The following is a 16,069-nucleotide window of genomic DNA, read 5'->3' on the forward strand; positions in this document are numbered from 1 at the left end:
GCAACAGCTGAGCAGCATGGATTGTCCGGCACTCACTAGTGAGATGACCCCAGTACCTCAGTTCAAAATGCAGAAATCACCGGTCTTCTGTGTCCTTCGTGCTGGGAGTTGGAGACTGGAGCTGTTCCTATTCGGCCATCTTCATAAAATTATATTAAAAATTCAGGGTCCCTGCAGCATAGTAATGAGATATCCATATCTATATCTAGATATAGATATATCTAGATATATCTCCCATTCTGTAGATATATCTAGATATAGATATAGCTATGGATATCTCACTACTATGCAGATATATAGATATACTTGTGTGTGTGTGTGTGTGTGATTATGGTTCATCTGATACAGATAAATGGAACTTTCAAAACCACAAACTACTCCAGCTTGCCTGTAAAACTTTTCTAAAGATTTTTTTCTCTGCTGTTATTTTTCCCTGACTCTCAAAATTATTATTATTTTACTGTTTGAAGAACAATTTGCTATCTGCCATGTTTAGATATGGAAACTAATTGATAATAAATGGGGTGAAGTTCATAGGACTATTGAGAATGCCTTGAAGTCCGAGTCTTTGTGATAACCTCTTTTTCATATCTGTGACTGATTACTCTTATTCTATGTTCACATATTGCTTCATCTGATAGTTGTAAAAAACACAGAATTTTGTTTTATAATTTATAAAATAATTACAAAGCTAAACATTAAAAAAAAAAAAACCCAATTCTTCTGAAGAAAGTTCAAAGTCTGAACTAAATTATATAAGAATGTTAAATCTGCTGCACCAGAAGTGCGTACCCGCATACAAAATGAGACTTAAAATCTTAACAAGGTTTAGATACCTAAATGTAGAACTTACCCATTATGAGGAAATATACTCCTTTTTGCCTTCACTTACTTGCATGCTGACAGTATGATGTCTGTGTTAAATTATGTCATTTGTTCATCTTGTTGAAACAAAATTAGTGCTGAGTGTTGAGAATATGAAAGATTATCCTCTGGTGTGAGAATAGCAATAATTCTCTGAGCGATATTATTCTAGTGTAAATGTTTTGCTCAATTGCAAGAGTTAGCACATCTTTATTTATTGGTGGTTGCCAGTAAATTCACTTAAATATTAATCTGATTCCAAAATGTAGAATTTTCTAAACACTCAAGGATCATCTTTTTAGACTTTTCCTAAGATGCACATATATTATTATATGATATTTTCGTGCACCTCTTATTTGTTGTTTTTAGATGCAAGAATAAAGATCATCACTTGCACACACCACAATTAATGGATTTTTAACCATTTAAAAATCACTGACACACAAATGGAGAAAACTAAATGAAACTAAATTAAAGGATTGTGGATATCATCATATTTTACCTTTGAATCTCACAGACTTTCTTTTCATACAATGTTACAATTGGCTTAATCCTACCAATTATTTACTTCCACAAATAACTTATTCTCCTTGAAACTCTCCATGATTCTTCAGTTCAAATACTGTTCTGTGACCACTGGAATTTTAGGCCTCTGTTACATTAACTATTGAATCATGATTTGTTTAATGTGTGTATATTTATCTCCATTATCAGTTACAAGATTTTCTTAATATATGTATGAATCAAAAACTAGTTAATGATATTTCCATATGTCTATCTCTGGTTTTGTTAAAATAAGGTGAGCTAAAGTGAAATAACTGAGATCCTTCTTTTTATTATCCTGTCTTTATTTACTTTTCCCAATAATTGTAATAATTTTTCTATACTTTCCTAATTTAACTTTGTACATATTTGATTAGAACATTGCAAGCATTTCTCAAAGTAACTTATTGGCAAAGCAGCCAGAACTAGCTGGTTGGCTAGACAGTGTTGCCAAAAAATCACTTATTTTGATTTAAGTTGGTCTCTATGCTCCAATTTCTAAATCCAAATGCTACATTTCTGGGAACATAAAAGCAGTTGCCACCATTAACAGTTTATTTTATCCAACAGAAAGTAGCCACAATATAATCATACATTCCTTTTTGAAAAAAAAAATAAAAAGGACTAAGATGTTTCAGAGATCAAAAGCTCAAAAGACCAGGATATCCATTGTCATACTTTAAAAAATTTCTGGGTAGTAAATGACTAACTTTTCTGTTAATGAAATGTTGCCTGAACTAAACTTTATTCTGAAGTAGAGCATTATTAATAAAACACGAAGATAATCTTAGAAGTCATTTTAAAAGGTCAGTCTTATAAGATACAGGTGGAAATCAATTAATACATTTATTTTGTACTGGCAGTATAGTTTTCTTGGCATAATATATTTCATCAGAAATTGCCAAGTTTTTTAAATACCCTAATATCTAATGACAAGAAAAGAGAAAAAAAGGTAAATATTGTCCAATAAATAAAATAATCAGATTATGAAAAACAGACTTGAAATATAAAATATTTTTTTAAAATTTAAATAACCATCCATTTCTTCAAGTCTAGTAGTGCATGTTGTCTCTTAAAGTATTGCTGAACTATGAACCTAAGAATTCAGAATTATTCAAGATCTCAAATGTACACTTTTGCCAATAGTAGCTTATTATTAGTTTATGAATCATTGTTGCTTTCTGTTTACTTTGTTTATTTACTATAAATATTTTTTCTATATGATGTCACTATTCAGACTAGAGAGTGGAGGTTCATTTTATTTATTTATTTAATCAAAAGCTTGAGTGTGTATCAGAGTCACTTGGATAATGTTTTACAAGTGAAAAATTATGGCATTACCCTATTATACCTACAAAATAAAACTTTATGGACAAGGCAAAGGGATCTTACTTATAAATCTCTGACTATAGATGGATCATTAGTGGTTTTGGATTCCACTAACAAATGGCAAATCATTGTTACCATTGTTTTCAAGTAGTTATGAATTGTATTGTTTATGAAGAAGCTGTCATCTGTAATCTGTAGGAACAATTTAAGTGTGAAAAATATAATGAAAGCCCATATATAATGGCTGGGATATTACGGGAATATACTCTAGATCCTTCAGTTAGATAAAAGCACAGATGACACATTCCTGATCAAAACATTAACAATGAAACAGAAAATGAAAAAATGAAATAAATGAATAAGACAAACGATTTATTGCACCCTTCTCTATGTCATAAATTGTTAGTCACTCAATAAACATTGTATCATTAGTTTAAACAAAAATTCCAACAAGAAACCATTTGTTTTAAAGTTAGTCTGATATGGTAATAGACTGATTTACTACTATATTCCTTTAAATCATGTACTGATATGTTTGGATTTGTGTCACTGCCCAAATCTCATGTCTAATTGGTGGGAGATGACTGGATTAAGGGAGTAGATTTCCCATTGTTGTTCTCATGATAGTGAGGGAGTTGTCATGAGATCTGATGGTTTAAAAGTGTGTGGTACCTTCCCCTTTGTTCTCTCTCTCTCTCTCTCTCTCTCTCTCTGTCTCTCCTGTGCATATTGTAAATATGCCTGCTTTCTCTCCACCTTCTGTCATGATTGTAAGTTTCCTGAGGCTTCCCAGTCATGCTTACTGTTAAATCTGATGAACTGAGTAAATTGAATTTCTTCATAAATTACCCAGTCTCAGGTACTTCTTAAGAGCATTGTGAGAATTAACTAATACAGAATATTAGTATCAGGAGTGGGATATTACTATACAGATACCTGAAAATGTGGAAGCAACTTTGGAACTGGGTAACAGGCAGAGGTTGGAACAGTTGTGAGGGCTCAGAAGAATATAGGAAGATGTGGGAAATCCTGGAACTTCCTAGAGTATTATTGAATGGTTGTGACCAAAATACTGATAGTGATATGGACAAAGAAGTCCAGGCTGAGGTGGTCTCAGATGGAGATGAGGAACTTACTGGGAACTGGAGCAAAGGTCACTCTTGCTATGCTTTAGAAATAAAAAAAATCTAGCAGCTTTGTGTCTGTGCTCCAGAGATGTGTTGATTTTTGAACTGGAAGACATGATTTAGTGTGATTTCGTGTAACTGGTGGAAGAAATTGTTAAGCAGCAAAATGTTGAAAATGTAGCCTTGCTGTTCCTAAAAATCTATGTTCACTTGCATAAAGAAAGAGAAAGTCTGAAATTGGAACTCATATTTAAAAGGGAAGAAGAGTGTAAGAGTTTGAAAAATTTGCAGCCCAGCTATGTGGTAGAAAAGAAAAATGAATTTTCTGTGGAGAATTCAAGCTGGCAGCAGAACACATAAGTAAAGGGAAGACTAATGTTAATAACCAAGACAATGAGAAAAATGCCTCAGAGACCTTTGCAGCAGCCCCTCCTATTGCAGGTCTGAAGGCCTAGGAGGGAAAAATGATTTCATGGGCCAGACTCTGGAGGGTACTGCTGCTCTTTGCAGCCTCGGGATATAGTGCCCTGGGTCCCAGACACTCCAACTTTAGCCATGACTAAAAGGACACAATGTACAACTCTAGCTGTTGCTTTAGAGGGTGCAGACCCCAAGCCTTGTCAGCTTCCACATGGTGTTGGGCCTGCAGGAGCACAGGGATCAAAAGTTGAGGTTTGGGAACTTACACCTAGATTTTGGAGGATGTATGAAAATGCCTGGATGTCCGGGTAGAAGTCTGCTGCTAGGGCACAGCCTTCATGGAGAATCTCTACAAGGGCAGTGTAGAGGGGAAATGTGGGGTTGGAGTCTCCACATGGAATCCCCACTGCCTAGTGGAGCTGTGAGAAGACGGCAATTATCTTCCAGATGCCAGAGTGCTAGATCCATAAGTAGCTTTCACTGTTCATCTGGAAAAGATGCAGGCACTCAATGTCAGCCTGATAAATCAGCTTCAGGGGCTGCACACTGCAGAGGTACAGGGATGGAGCTGCTCAAGGTCTAGGGAGCCCACATCTTGCATCAGTGTGCCCTCGATGTTAGACATGGAGTCAAAGGAGATTATTTTGGAGCTTTAAGATTTAATGACTGTTCTGAAGGGTTTTTGACTGGCATGGAGCTAGTAGTCCCTTTGTTTTTGCCAATTTCTCCCACAAGAGATGAGAGAATTTACACAATGCTTGCCTGTACCCCCATTGTATCTTGAAAGTAACTATTTTTTTTTTTATTTTACTTTATAGGCTCATAGGCAGAAGGGACTTACCTTGTCTCACATGAGGCTTTGGACTGTGAACTTTTAAGTTAATGTTGAAGTGAATTAAGACAGGGAGACTGTTTGAGAAAGGATAATTGTATTTTGCAACGTGAGAAGGACATGAAGGTTGTGAGGCCCCAGGGCCAGAATGACAGAGTTTGCATTTGTGTCCACAACCAAATATCATGTCAAATTCAAGGTGGGGTCTGGTGGGAGGTGACTGATCATAGGTTCAGATTTCCCTCAGATGTTCTTATGATACTGAGTGAGTTCTCATGAGATCTGATGGTTTAAATGTGTGTGGCAATTTTCCCTTTATTTTCTCTCTCTCCTGCCACCATGGTAAGTTTTGCCTGATTGCCTTTCACCTTCCACCATGCTTGTAAGTTTTCTGGGACCCCCCGGTCATGTTTTCCTGTTAGGCCTGCAGAACTGTGAATAAATTGAACCTCTTTATCAAATACATAGTTTGCAAATATATATGTATACATGCCTAGACTCTTGTAAATGCAAGACTCTTGTAAACACAACCAATATATTTCTGGTATGATTTTTGTTTATAGGTACCAAAAGAAATCTGATCATAAAACCAATCACAAAGAATATCAGAAGTCTTGTACATGAAAGAAGAAAAAAATGCAGGCAAGAAGGCCTAAGAAAGGAGTGATTTTAATACAATATATACTCAGTTGTTTCCTTAGACCACCTTTGTTAGTCTTTGTCTCAAGGAAAAACATTTCAACTCAAAACCACATAATCTGGTTTAACAGATTAAATATATAAACTATGATGTGCTGCAAGAACTTCAGCTTTTTTCCTAGGACTCATTTGATCCCAGAGATCTTACTCCAACATCTTAAACAGATGTGAATAATTCTTTATTTGATTTAGAGCTTATGATTCACTCTAATGAACTGAGGACATCAGTTTAACTTTTAGGCTAATCTTTTTTTGGAGATGGAGTTTCACTCTTTTTGCCCAGGCTGGAGTGCAATGGCATGATCTCGGCTCACTGCAACACCTGTCTCGTAGGTTCAAGAGATTCACCTTCCTCAGCCTCCCTAGTAGCTGGGATTACAGGTGCCTACCACCATGCCCAGATTATTTTTCATATTTTTAGTAGAGATGGGGTTTCACTATGTTGACCAGGCTAGTCATGAACTCCTGACCTCAGGCGATCCACCCGCTTCAGCCTCCCAAAGTGTGTGATTACAGGCTTGAGCCACCACACCTGGCCTAGGCTAATCTTAAAATACAACACACAAGCATAAACTATTTAACAAGGGCAAAACTCATAAAATGAATTTAATTTTCATATATACTCCATTCTTAAATTCATAACTCTAGTCCTATCATTTTCTATGAGTTGTAGATCTGTTTATTCTGGGGCCCATGTGAGATTACCTGATTCTAAACCAATTGAGATTCCATTTTATGCAGGAATTAATTTGTTTTTCCCTCCTCCTAAATATGATACATTATCGTTCTTCCCTAAATAACTGATAGGCAATATAAGCACAATTCCTCAAATCAAAAAATTAGGAGTCTCTATTTTGACTAATTAGTTATTAAATATGTCAATTTAGTATTATCCATGTTTAATGCTTAAATATACTTGTGTCTATCTTCTTTGTCCTCTCTAGCCATCATCCCATTTTTTCAGCTATTATTAGCCTCTCATCTGGACCTTTGTCAAATATACATATGATTTGACTCTACCTATGGCTTTTTTTTTCTTCTTATGCCAATCTTTAGTGTTGGCACACAGGATACAGGATGTTTTTAGATGTGTTGTCTCTCTCTGGAGTACTGTTCCTTTACTTGTTTACTTTGTTACCTCTTGTTCATTTTTTAGATCTCAAATAAGGTGTGACTCCCTCTGATAAATCTTTGGTAATTTCCTGTACAGTGTTAGCTAACTTCACTTTCTGTTAGTTACCATACCACTATTTACCTCTCCTTTTTAGCAAATGATACAGGTGCAATATCATAGTTGTTTAGAAAATTTTGATCAATGTTTAAACCTACTATTTTAAAATAAAGGCCATGAAAGAAAAGAAAAAATAGGTTACATTTGTTAAGAATTTGTTTCTAGTTTAGATCAGTGTTATTACACTTTATACCTTAGCAACTAACTGTTTTGGAATGAATATGTGAAGTTTTGTTGACAGGTAACAGAGAAAAACATCACTAAGAGCCACAGCCTGGCTGAGTACAATCTGCTTGTCCTTCGTGTTGCAAGGAGCTGTCAGCCTGGCCCTCAATGCCTTGCTGTTCTCTTGGTGAGCATAAGGCATTTCACAGAATATCATCAAACAAGGCCACTCTGTGACCATAATAGATAAACAAAACAAAACAACAACAAAAAAACCTTGTGTAATCAAGTCTGACAACTAACAAAAAACATTACTATTTTCCTAAGCATAAAAATAACCAAATGATAGTTAATATTAATAGCTTGAAAGCTGCTTCTTTGCTAATTTTATTTGGCCTCACTCTAATCCTCTTTCCTTCTAGATACACATTATTGTTATTCCCAATCTAAATTTACTTTTGCTTCCTAACAACACATAAACTATAGGCAATCTATGCTTCCTTTATCATTCCCAAATCACCTACCACAAGTTTAAATCTTATACATCCTTTCTAAGATTCCCTAAATGGGAAGCCTCATTATTCTCTGTGGAGTGTTTCTTATGGTCTTTGGCTGTAGAGTACTGGCAGGGGCAACTTAAAAACCTGTATGGATTTCAAAAACAGTACAAATTCCACTTGTGCTTTATGTATACTGACACACACACGTATCCATATTTGAATGGTACACAACCAAATTGACTTGATGTAAAATAATGAATTAAAAAGATAATAAAAACTATCTTCATAATGTATTACACTAAAAGCATGCTAGCCTCTTACCTGCTTAACCTCATTCAATTCTTAAAGCAACCATATAAGCGAGAAGTTTACCATATTTATTTTACATATGAGGAAATACAGGCTTTACTGTAAAATCTGAAATTTTTGACACATTTGGAAATTGTATATTAACTATCAGATTCTTGAAACAGTCTTAACTACTAAACCGCATTGTATGCATACTTAAGTCATGCTTATGAATTTTCTCTTTAACCTGTGCAATTTCTGTCTCATGACCAAATATCTGAATTCTAAATAAAGTGGTATGTAAAGTGGTATAAAGAAAGTGGTGGAGAAATAACACTAAGTAATTTAAACTGCACAAATATTTATTAGATAAGTACTATTTGCTAAGTATCAAATAAAAGTTCTCAATTCTCAAGATTCTAGGATAACAAGAACAAAAAACAAATATATAGATATTTATAATACAAAACAGAATATAATGTGTTATTAGACAATTTTCAAGTGCTTTTAGAATTGAAAAGAAAGGTGAAAATTGCCTGGTCAAAGAAATTAGGGCAATTTATTTGGCAATCGTTGACTTTTAATTGAGCTTGAAAATTGCTTAAGGTTTTAATAGTGATTATATCTATAGAAGAGATTGGGTATGGTTTTTGAGTTTTCTTCTTTATAGTTCTTAAAATCTTACTGATATGATGGCTTAATAGAGTAGTAGGATTTTTGACAGAATGAGTTTGAATAAGAATGTTTAACAAAACTGAAAGTTTTATTAGGCTAAGGATCCAATCTGTTTGGCTCACTATGGTAGCTATGACATTAAAGCATAGTGCATGGAGTAATAAGTAAATAATTAAAATTATGGAAAAGAATGAATAACAGTGAGGTTGGCATGATGTGGAAGACACTAAGGAATATTGAAGGTATAGGGTAAATTTCTATAGTGGAGAGATTGATCAGAATGAATATCATGATTTTGAGGAGAAATTTGAATTTTTGTCTAAGATCATTTCACTTAATAAATCACAAAGAGTCTTTGACTATTTTTAGCCAAAGAGTACAGAAAAATAATAATTTCAAATATGTGCCTTTTTAAGTTTAAAATAGATGTCAAAATATGACAACTTGGCATAGTGAGTATTTTAAGCTCAAGGAATTTGAGAAATGAACAGAAGCATGAAGGTCTCTCTAACCTTCTTCTATCAATTTCCCCTGAAGTAGGCCAGAAAAGAATTCTTTGATCTTTCTCTAAAGTGGGTCATAGAGACTCATTCCAGAGGTATTCCTCCTATATTCAGGGGAAAAGAATGTCCTTATCTCTAAAGAATATGCGATACAAAGAACAATCTGAACAAACTCAGTTACACTGCTCAGTTTCCTGCAGTGTATTACCACTTGATCATTCCCTTTTGTCCTCCAATCATACTTCTACCTGACTGCCCATAAAAATATGCAGACTAATGTATTTATTTGGGTCTTCATTTCCGAAGGCTCTCATGTCCCATAAAACTGATATTTCTCTTATTATTTTATCTTTTATTATAGGTGTCTCAGCCATGAATTTGGCAACAAGTGAGAAAAAGATACTGCTTTTTCTCTCCTACATGTATATATGGTTAATATTTTAATAGCATAAGTAGCATTACACACTCATACTGCAGTGAGCTCAATAAAAGTCAGTGAAGGATTGTGAATACTGATAATGATGGCTATGATGTTGACGAGAACATGATTAGACAGGTGTTTAATATGATAGTTTGTTAAGATCCACTTTAAATAGATTGACTTCTCAGAGACTTGCATGGATTGAGAACATTAACCGGATGATAAACTCCTTGAGAATAAGACCCACATCTTAAGAATTCTTATAGACAGTAAAATTACGACTTGACTAATAGTCATTAAATGTAGATGTAAACGGAATTTTTGTAAATATGAGTTTCAAATCGTCTTAAATTATTCTCTGAAAATGGTGACTATTTCAGTAAGAAATAGTCATTTAAGAAAACAATCTGCTTTCTATAGTACTTAATATATAAAGTCAGTAAAGTATATCATAGGAAGAATTTCTTAACTCTCATGAATAGAGAGAAGATTGATAATTGGAAACAGTGCTGAGAAGATACATTCATCTATAACAAGAATACGTAGATTACAGAAGATAGTCAGAGTTTGTTTTAAAAATACATCAGTGATGATCTTTCTACAAGTCATATAATTTAATTCTCAAAACAGAAAGATTGAATATTTAAAAATTGGTAAATACTAACTAAGCAAATAATTGGTATAGCTATGTTAATGACTACATAATGACAATGTTAAATTCATCTGAAAGATAAAGATCACAAATATTGATGGACCTATCGAAATTATAAAGATAAAAGTAAAATATTGATTAAAATAAGAATGAGAAACTAACAAATCTACCAAAATAGTAGTGGGTGATTCTCTCATGTGTATCTCAGTTATTGATTATTGAACCAGAGAAGAAGGAAGAGAGAGAGCAGACAGGTGTCAGGTGGGAGAAAAAGGAGAAGGGGAAGAAAAGAGACAAAGATTTAAACAAAGTTCATGAGCTTAATGTCGAAGTTTAGAGCACATAAGAAAATTTTATATAAATGTATTGTATAATTGCCTATATAGCAATGTAAAATTCAAATAATTGGTATTATATAGACTATATTTTCTGAGCGCAATAAAATTAAATTAGTAGTTTATAATGAAAATTTAATGTAAAATACATACTTGGAATGTAAAATATATTCTATTTAACATATGAGTTAAAGAAATGATGGACTTTCAAACCATGTGGAAAGGAATTACAAAAAAAAACATCGCATCAAAATTTGTGTAATAAGTGAGTGATGATTTGAATAAAACCTAAAGCTCTGAATGTTTATACTATGGAAGAAGAATAATGGCAAATCAACAGACTGGGTTTTCAACTTAAGAATTAAGAAAGTAACAAGAGAATAAATTGAAAGAAAGTAAAGGAAATGAGAAAATAATGAAAAGATCAGGAACCAGTAAACAACAAAACCAAAGTTATTTATTTAATTACAGAGTAGACATATTGCTGACAAAATTGGTCCACAAAAATGATAGAAGACAGGGACAGTATAATTATTCAAAAATAGGCACAATTAAGAAGAAAGAATACTAGAAGTAAATTTTACCAAAAATTAAAAAAGAGAAAATTTTGTTGGATGTAGGTGACTAGTAAGAAAATATCAAGTTCTAGAGGATTATATTCAATATGACAGCCTCTTTGTAAATTCAAAACAAATGTTACATTTCTGCAGATACATATTATGCAGATACATATGCATAAACATATTTACAGACATGTATATATGGTATATATGATATATCATATATACACATTAACATATAAAAATATGTATAGATGATAAAGCAGATTTTATATTAATTTATATGTGATATACATGACATATGTTATATATTGCCATATATAATACACACTTTCATATATATGATAAATTATACATATTCACATGTGATATATGTATCCTATATTATAGATTATATATCATAACATTTACATGATAAAGCGTGTATGTATGTATCACATAACATATGTATATACTTATGTATGCATATTAGACATATATACTTTTTTAAGCAATGGATTGATAAACAGAAAATTTCAGACAGTGGTTTCAGAGTAGTCAAGCAGTGGAAATACATGAGAGACCAATAGCCAGAGAGCAGTGATAGGTACGGTTTGAATTCTTAGATTGTATGATAGGTAAAATACTATAGATATACACATTACATTGTTAAATATTTTAAATATATTCTATATATGTACTCTAAAACTATTAGGAAAATATATTCTGACTAATCTTCTGAACTCAGAAAGACATAATGGTACTATTTCTTACAGAAATAATGATACTAATTAATCCCATTTGACAAAGAACATTCAAATCCTTTATTATTTATTTGTGTGTGTGAACTGTTGTTCTGAAATGTAATTTCTCCAACTTTTTGTTTCTTGCTCATGATTGCTTTGGCTATTCTGTCTTTAGCAATTCTATACAAATTTTATATTTTTAAAAAAATATTCTGTGAAAAGTGCCATTGCAATTTAGATGGGCTTTCATTGAATATGTAGATTATTTTGGGCTCTCTGGATATTTTAACATATTAGTTCTTCCAATTTATAAAAATTGATTATCTTTTCATTTATTTTTTGTCCCTCAATTTATTTGATCAATGTATTATAATTTTCAGGGTACAGGCTTTTTACATTCTTGTTTAAATTTATTTCTAAATACCTTATTCATTTACAGGACTTTTAAATTCTTGTTTAAATTTACTTCTAAGTATCTTATTCATTTTGATACTACTGTAAACAGGAATTTTTTGGATAGATTATTATTGTTATAAATACATAGATTTAGTTTATGGTGATTTTTAATCTTTCTACTTTATTAAGTTTATTTATTAGTTCTAACATGTTTTGTTACAGAGGCCTTAGGATATTCTCTATAGAGGACCATGTCATCTCTAAACAGGGATGGTTTTACTTTTTGGTTTTCAATTTGGATTGCTTTTCTTTCTTTTTCCCCATTATATAGTTGAGCTTCTCAGATATCTCAGCTAGCATGTTTCAGAATGCAGTTAGGATATATTCTGTTCATCTTTAAAGCCTGAGCAATATATTTTCCATCATTCTGTAAGCCCAAAGATAGAAAACAAAACAAACAAACCTGAGTGTCTACAGGCCAAAAATAGCAAACACGTTTTCCCCATGCTAAGGACCTTCACCATATGCTCTTTCTGTATAGGAATGAAATGAGGAGCACTAACACATTATTTTTATTGTTAAGATATTGGACAACGGAATCCTCAGTGTTCAGATTCTCATTTGAAGGTGATCTAAGGAAGTGTGTTTGCCTTCTGCAAATACGTTTTTTTTCTAACTACTTGACATGGTCTACTTAGCTCCTAAGGTAGAGTATCTGCCTTTGTAACCATTTGAGACAGGAAATCCACACATATTCCTCTTCTTTTCATTTGTTTCTTTCTGGTTTATAAAATAAAAGAGGGATAAAGCTGATTCAGAATCCATCTGTCACTATGCTCTTCTGTCACAGTGCCTGGTTCTTGCTTGCAACTGCTCAAGGGTGTTGATTTGTTAAAAGCAAGCTGTCAATATATTTATCTACTTGCTTGCTTGCTCCTTCTTACTATTACCCTATGCCATTCTGCCATTTATAGGAAATGTTCTGCTTTTCATGTTTAATGATAATTGCTGCCCATTTTTCTAAGTCTAGGGGCAAGAGTAGAAATGATAAAATGAAATGTTTGACAAGTTCTGAGTCAAAAGAGCAATGTTAATTGAGGCTGTCATCTTTGACAGCATTAAAGGCAGAAAAGACTAATATGAGCAGGGTTATTTTACAAGAAACTTCCCTAATATATTTTCACTTAGAAAGTGTCATGTAAAATATTTCTTGACATGCATTTAGATGTTAGAAATTTTTGGGGGAGACATACACTAGACAAGAAAGGTAAGAATATTCAAGACAAATATATAATTGCCATGAAAGCTCCATATTTTGTTAAACCTATTTTTCTATTGATATCTATTATATAAATGTAATGTAAGAATATAAATGATGATTGATTTTTTTCTTTACATAGTAATGACTTAGACTCATCTAAAAGGACTAAACTAGGTTTCCACTGAAATGACTGGAATTGATATTTAAACGTATAAGTTCATTCAATATTCATTCAGTAATTATTTTTTGTTTCATTTATCTGGTATAAGGTGTATCCCAGAAGAGATATATGATGCATAGCCTTCAAAAGATTAAAAAGTTATACAAACACACATACACCCCACACATGCATATGTGTATAAAAGCATACACTCATACAAACTTCAAAACGTTCATAGAAAATAGAATTAAAAGGTAAAAATAAAAAATATATAAACTTACTTGTCAACATAAGCTCCACTAAGACTGTGAGGTGGATGACTAATGATTTGCCATCAAAACTCTCACAAAATTGCATTTATTTGATGAAATAAATAAGTAGGAGCATCTTCATGGGGAGAAGGAATCTGGTGAAGATTTCCTAGGTGCTGTTCTACAACAGCTTTGAGTAACCTTATCATAGCATTCTCCTAGTAAGAACATGCTATTGTTATCAGACTCTCCAGAAAGTCAAGAAAACAAATGCCCTGAGCATCAAAAACATACAAACAAACAAATCTGTGCCACAGCCTTTGCTCTTGAAAGTTCCACTTTTGCTTTAACTAAACCAATTATGCTTCCTAGTAGCCATTGCTTTGATTGTACTTTATATTCAGGATCATACTAGCAAAGCCATATTTCATCTTCTGTTACTATTCGTCAAATAAATACTTCAGATCTTGATCTCAGTTGTTTAAATTTTCATTGAAATCTCTAATCTTGTCAGTAGCTGATCTAGGCACAAATATTTTAGTATCCATTCTGTTTGAAAATTTGTTAAACTTATTTTTCAGGCGGAATTATGTAAGCTGAACCAATTGATATTTCTATAGTGTTGGCTATTGTGTGTGCTGTTAATCATTGGTATTTTTCATTAGGGCATTAACATTAACAAGACTGATTTTTTCTTTGCAGATTTCTGTGAAGGCTGCTGCAGGATTCATCTTCAACATCATGCCATTCCTTTTCAAAATAAGTTATCCTATTTGTGAACTGCTGAGTTCTCTGGGGCATTGTCTTCATAAACTTTTCATAAACCATCAAAGATTTCACCATCATTCAACCCAAGCTTTGCCATAAGTTTAATGTTTGTTCTTGCTTCAATTTTATCAGAATTCATATTGTTCTGATAGGACTCTTTTCAAACTGATTTCTTATCCTTTTTAATCCCCCAAACTAGATTCTACTGACACACAACAAGTTAATATTTATTTATACGTTTTACCAATTATTTATAAATTCATTCATAAAAGTTAGAATTTATTTTGGTACAAACCTTTTTGAAATCCATGCATAATTTTTTACTGATATACATTTTCCACAAACTGTTGTGTGTGTGAAATGGTAGAATAAATTAGAACGTTTAAATTTAAGTATGTATTAAGATCCTGTTATTCATAGCAGATAGACCAATACATAGCAGAATACCAAACTCATTAAGAAGGTAATTCAGAAGAGAACAACAAACACAACAATAAAAGATTTTCTAAGTTTGTACTGTGAGATATGAAAGAAATAATCCTTTTTATGAAACATCATCTCAAGGGAAAATATTGGTATTCTTTGAAAAATGGTTATTCTTTTTTTTTTTTTTTTTTTTTTTTTTTAGTAGAGACGGGGTTTCACCGGGTTAGCCAGGATGGTCTTGATCTCCTGACCTCGTGATCCGCCCGTCTCGGCCTCCCAAAGTGCTGGGATTACAGGCTTGAGCCACCGCGCCCGGCCGAAAAATGGTTATTCTTTACACAAAATACCTTGCTGTTTATCTAGTTAACCCAAAATAAATGAAACAAAAATCAATAATTCATTGTATATTTTGCTTCATGTTATTTGTCTAGGGCAAAAGCTTATTTAGAATATTATTAGAATATTTGTATTTGGTTAAAATTTTGAAAATAAATAATTTTTGGTTCCTAGTGATTTGACAGTATAAAGTCCTAGGCCTTCATGTCTGGACTAGGACAGAAGTATTTCTTTCTCTAGGTAAGATAAAGTAAGTATGAGTGAAGCTACATATTAAATTTATTATTTTGAATTGCAGAAGACAGCTGTTTAATCTACATTTAAGTTGAAACATTTCATGAGAGGAAGGGTTGAGGAGAGTACACTAAATAATTGAGAATAAGGGTAAGGATATGTATTAGCTTTTGTGGATAATGGCACAGGTAGTCAAGGAAGAAAAAAGTAAAAATGTATTAATTTATTTCTATTCTTTTTATTCCAGACTATGTTCTCAACAATTTGCCATACCCCACCCCACCTTTTAATTTTGACAGAGAGGCTTGATATTTTCATTGCTAATATATTAAATAAGCTTCTTTGACATGTAAACAAATGTTCCTAGT

The sequence above is a fragment of the Colobus angolensis genome, unplaced genomic scaffold (assembly GCF_000951035.1).
Source record: "Colobus angolensis palliatus isolate OR3802 unplaced genomic scaffold, Cang.pa_1.0 Scaffold23, whole genome shotgun sequence".
Classification (NCBI taxonomy): domain Eukaryota; kingdom Metazoa; phylum Chordata; class Mammalia; order Primates; family Cercopithecidae; genus Colobus; species Colobus angolensis.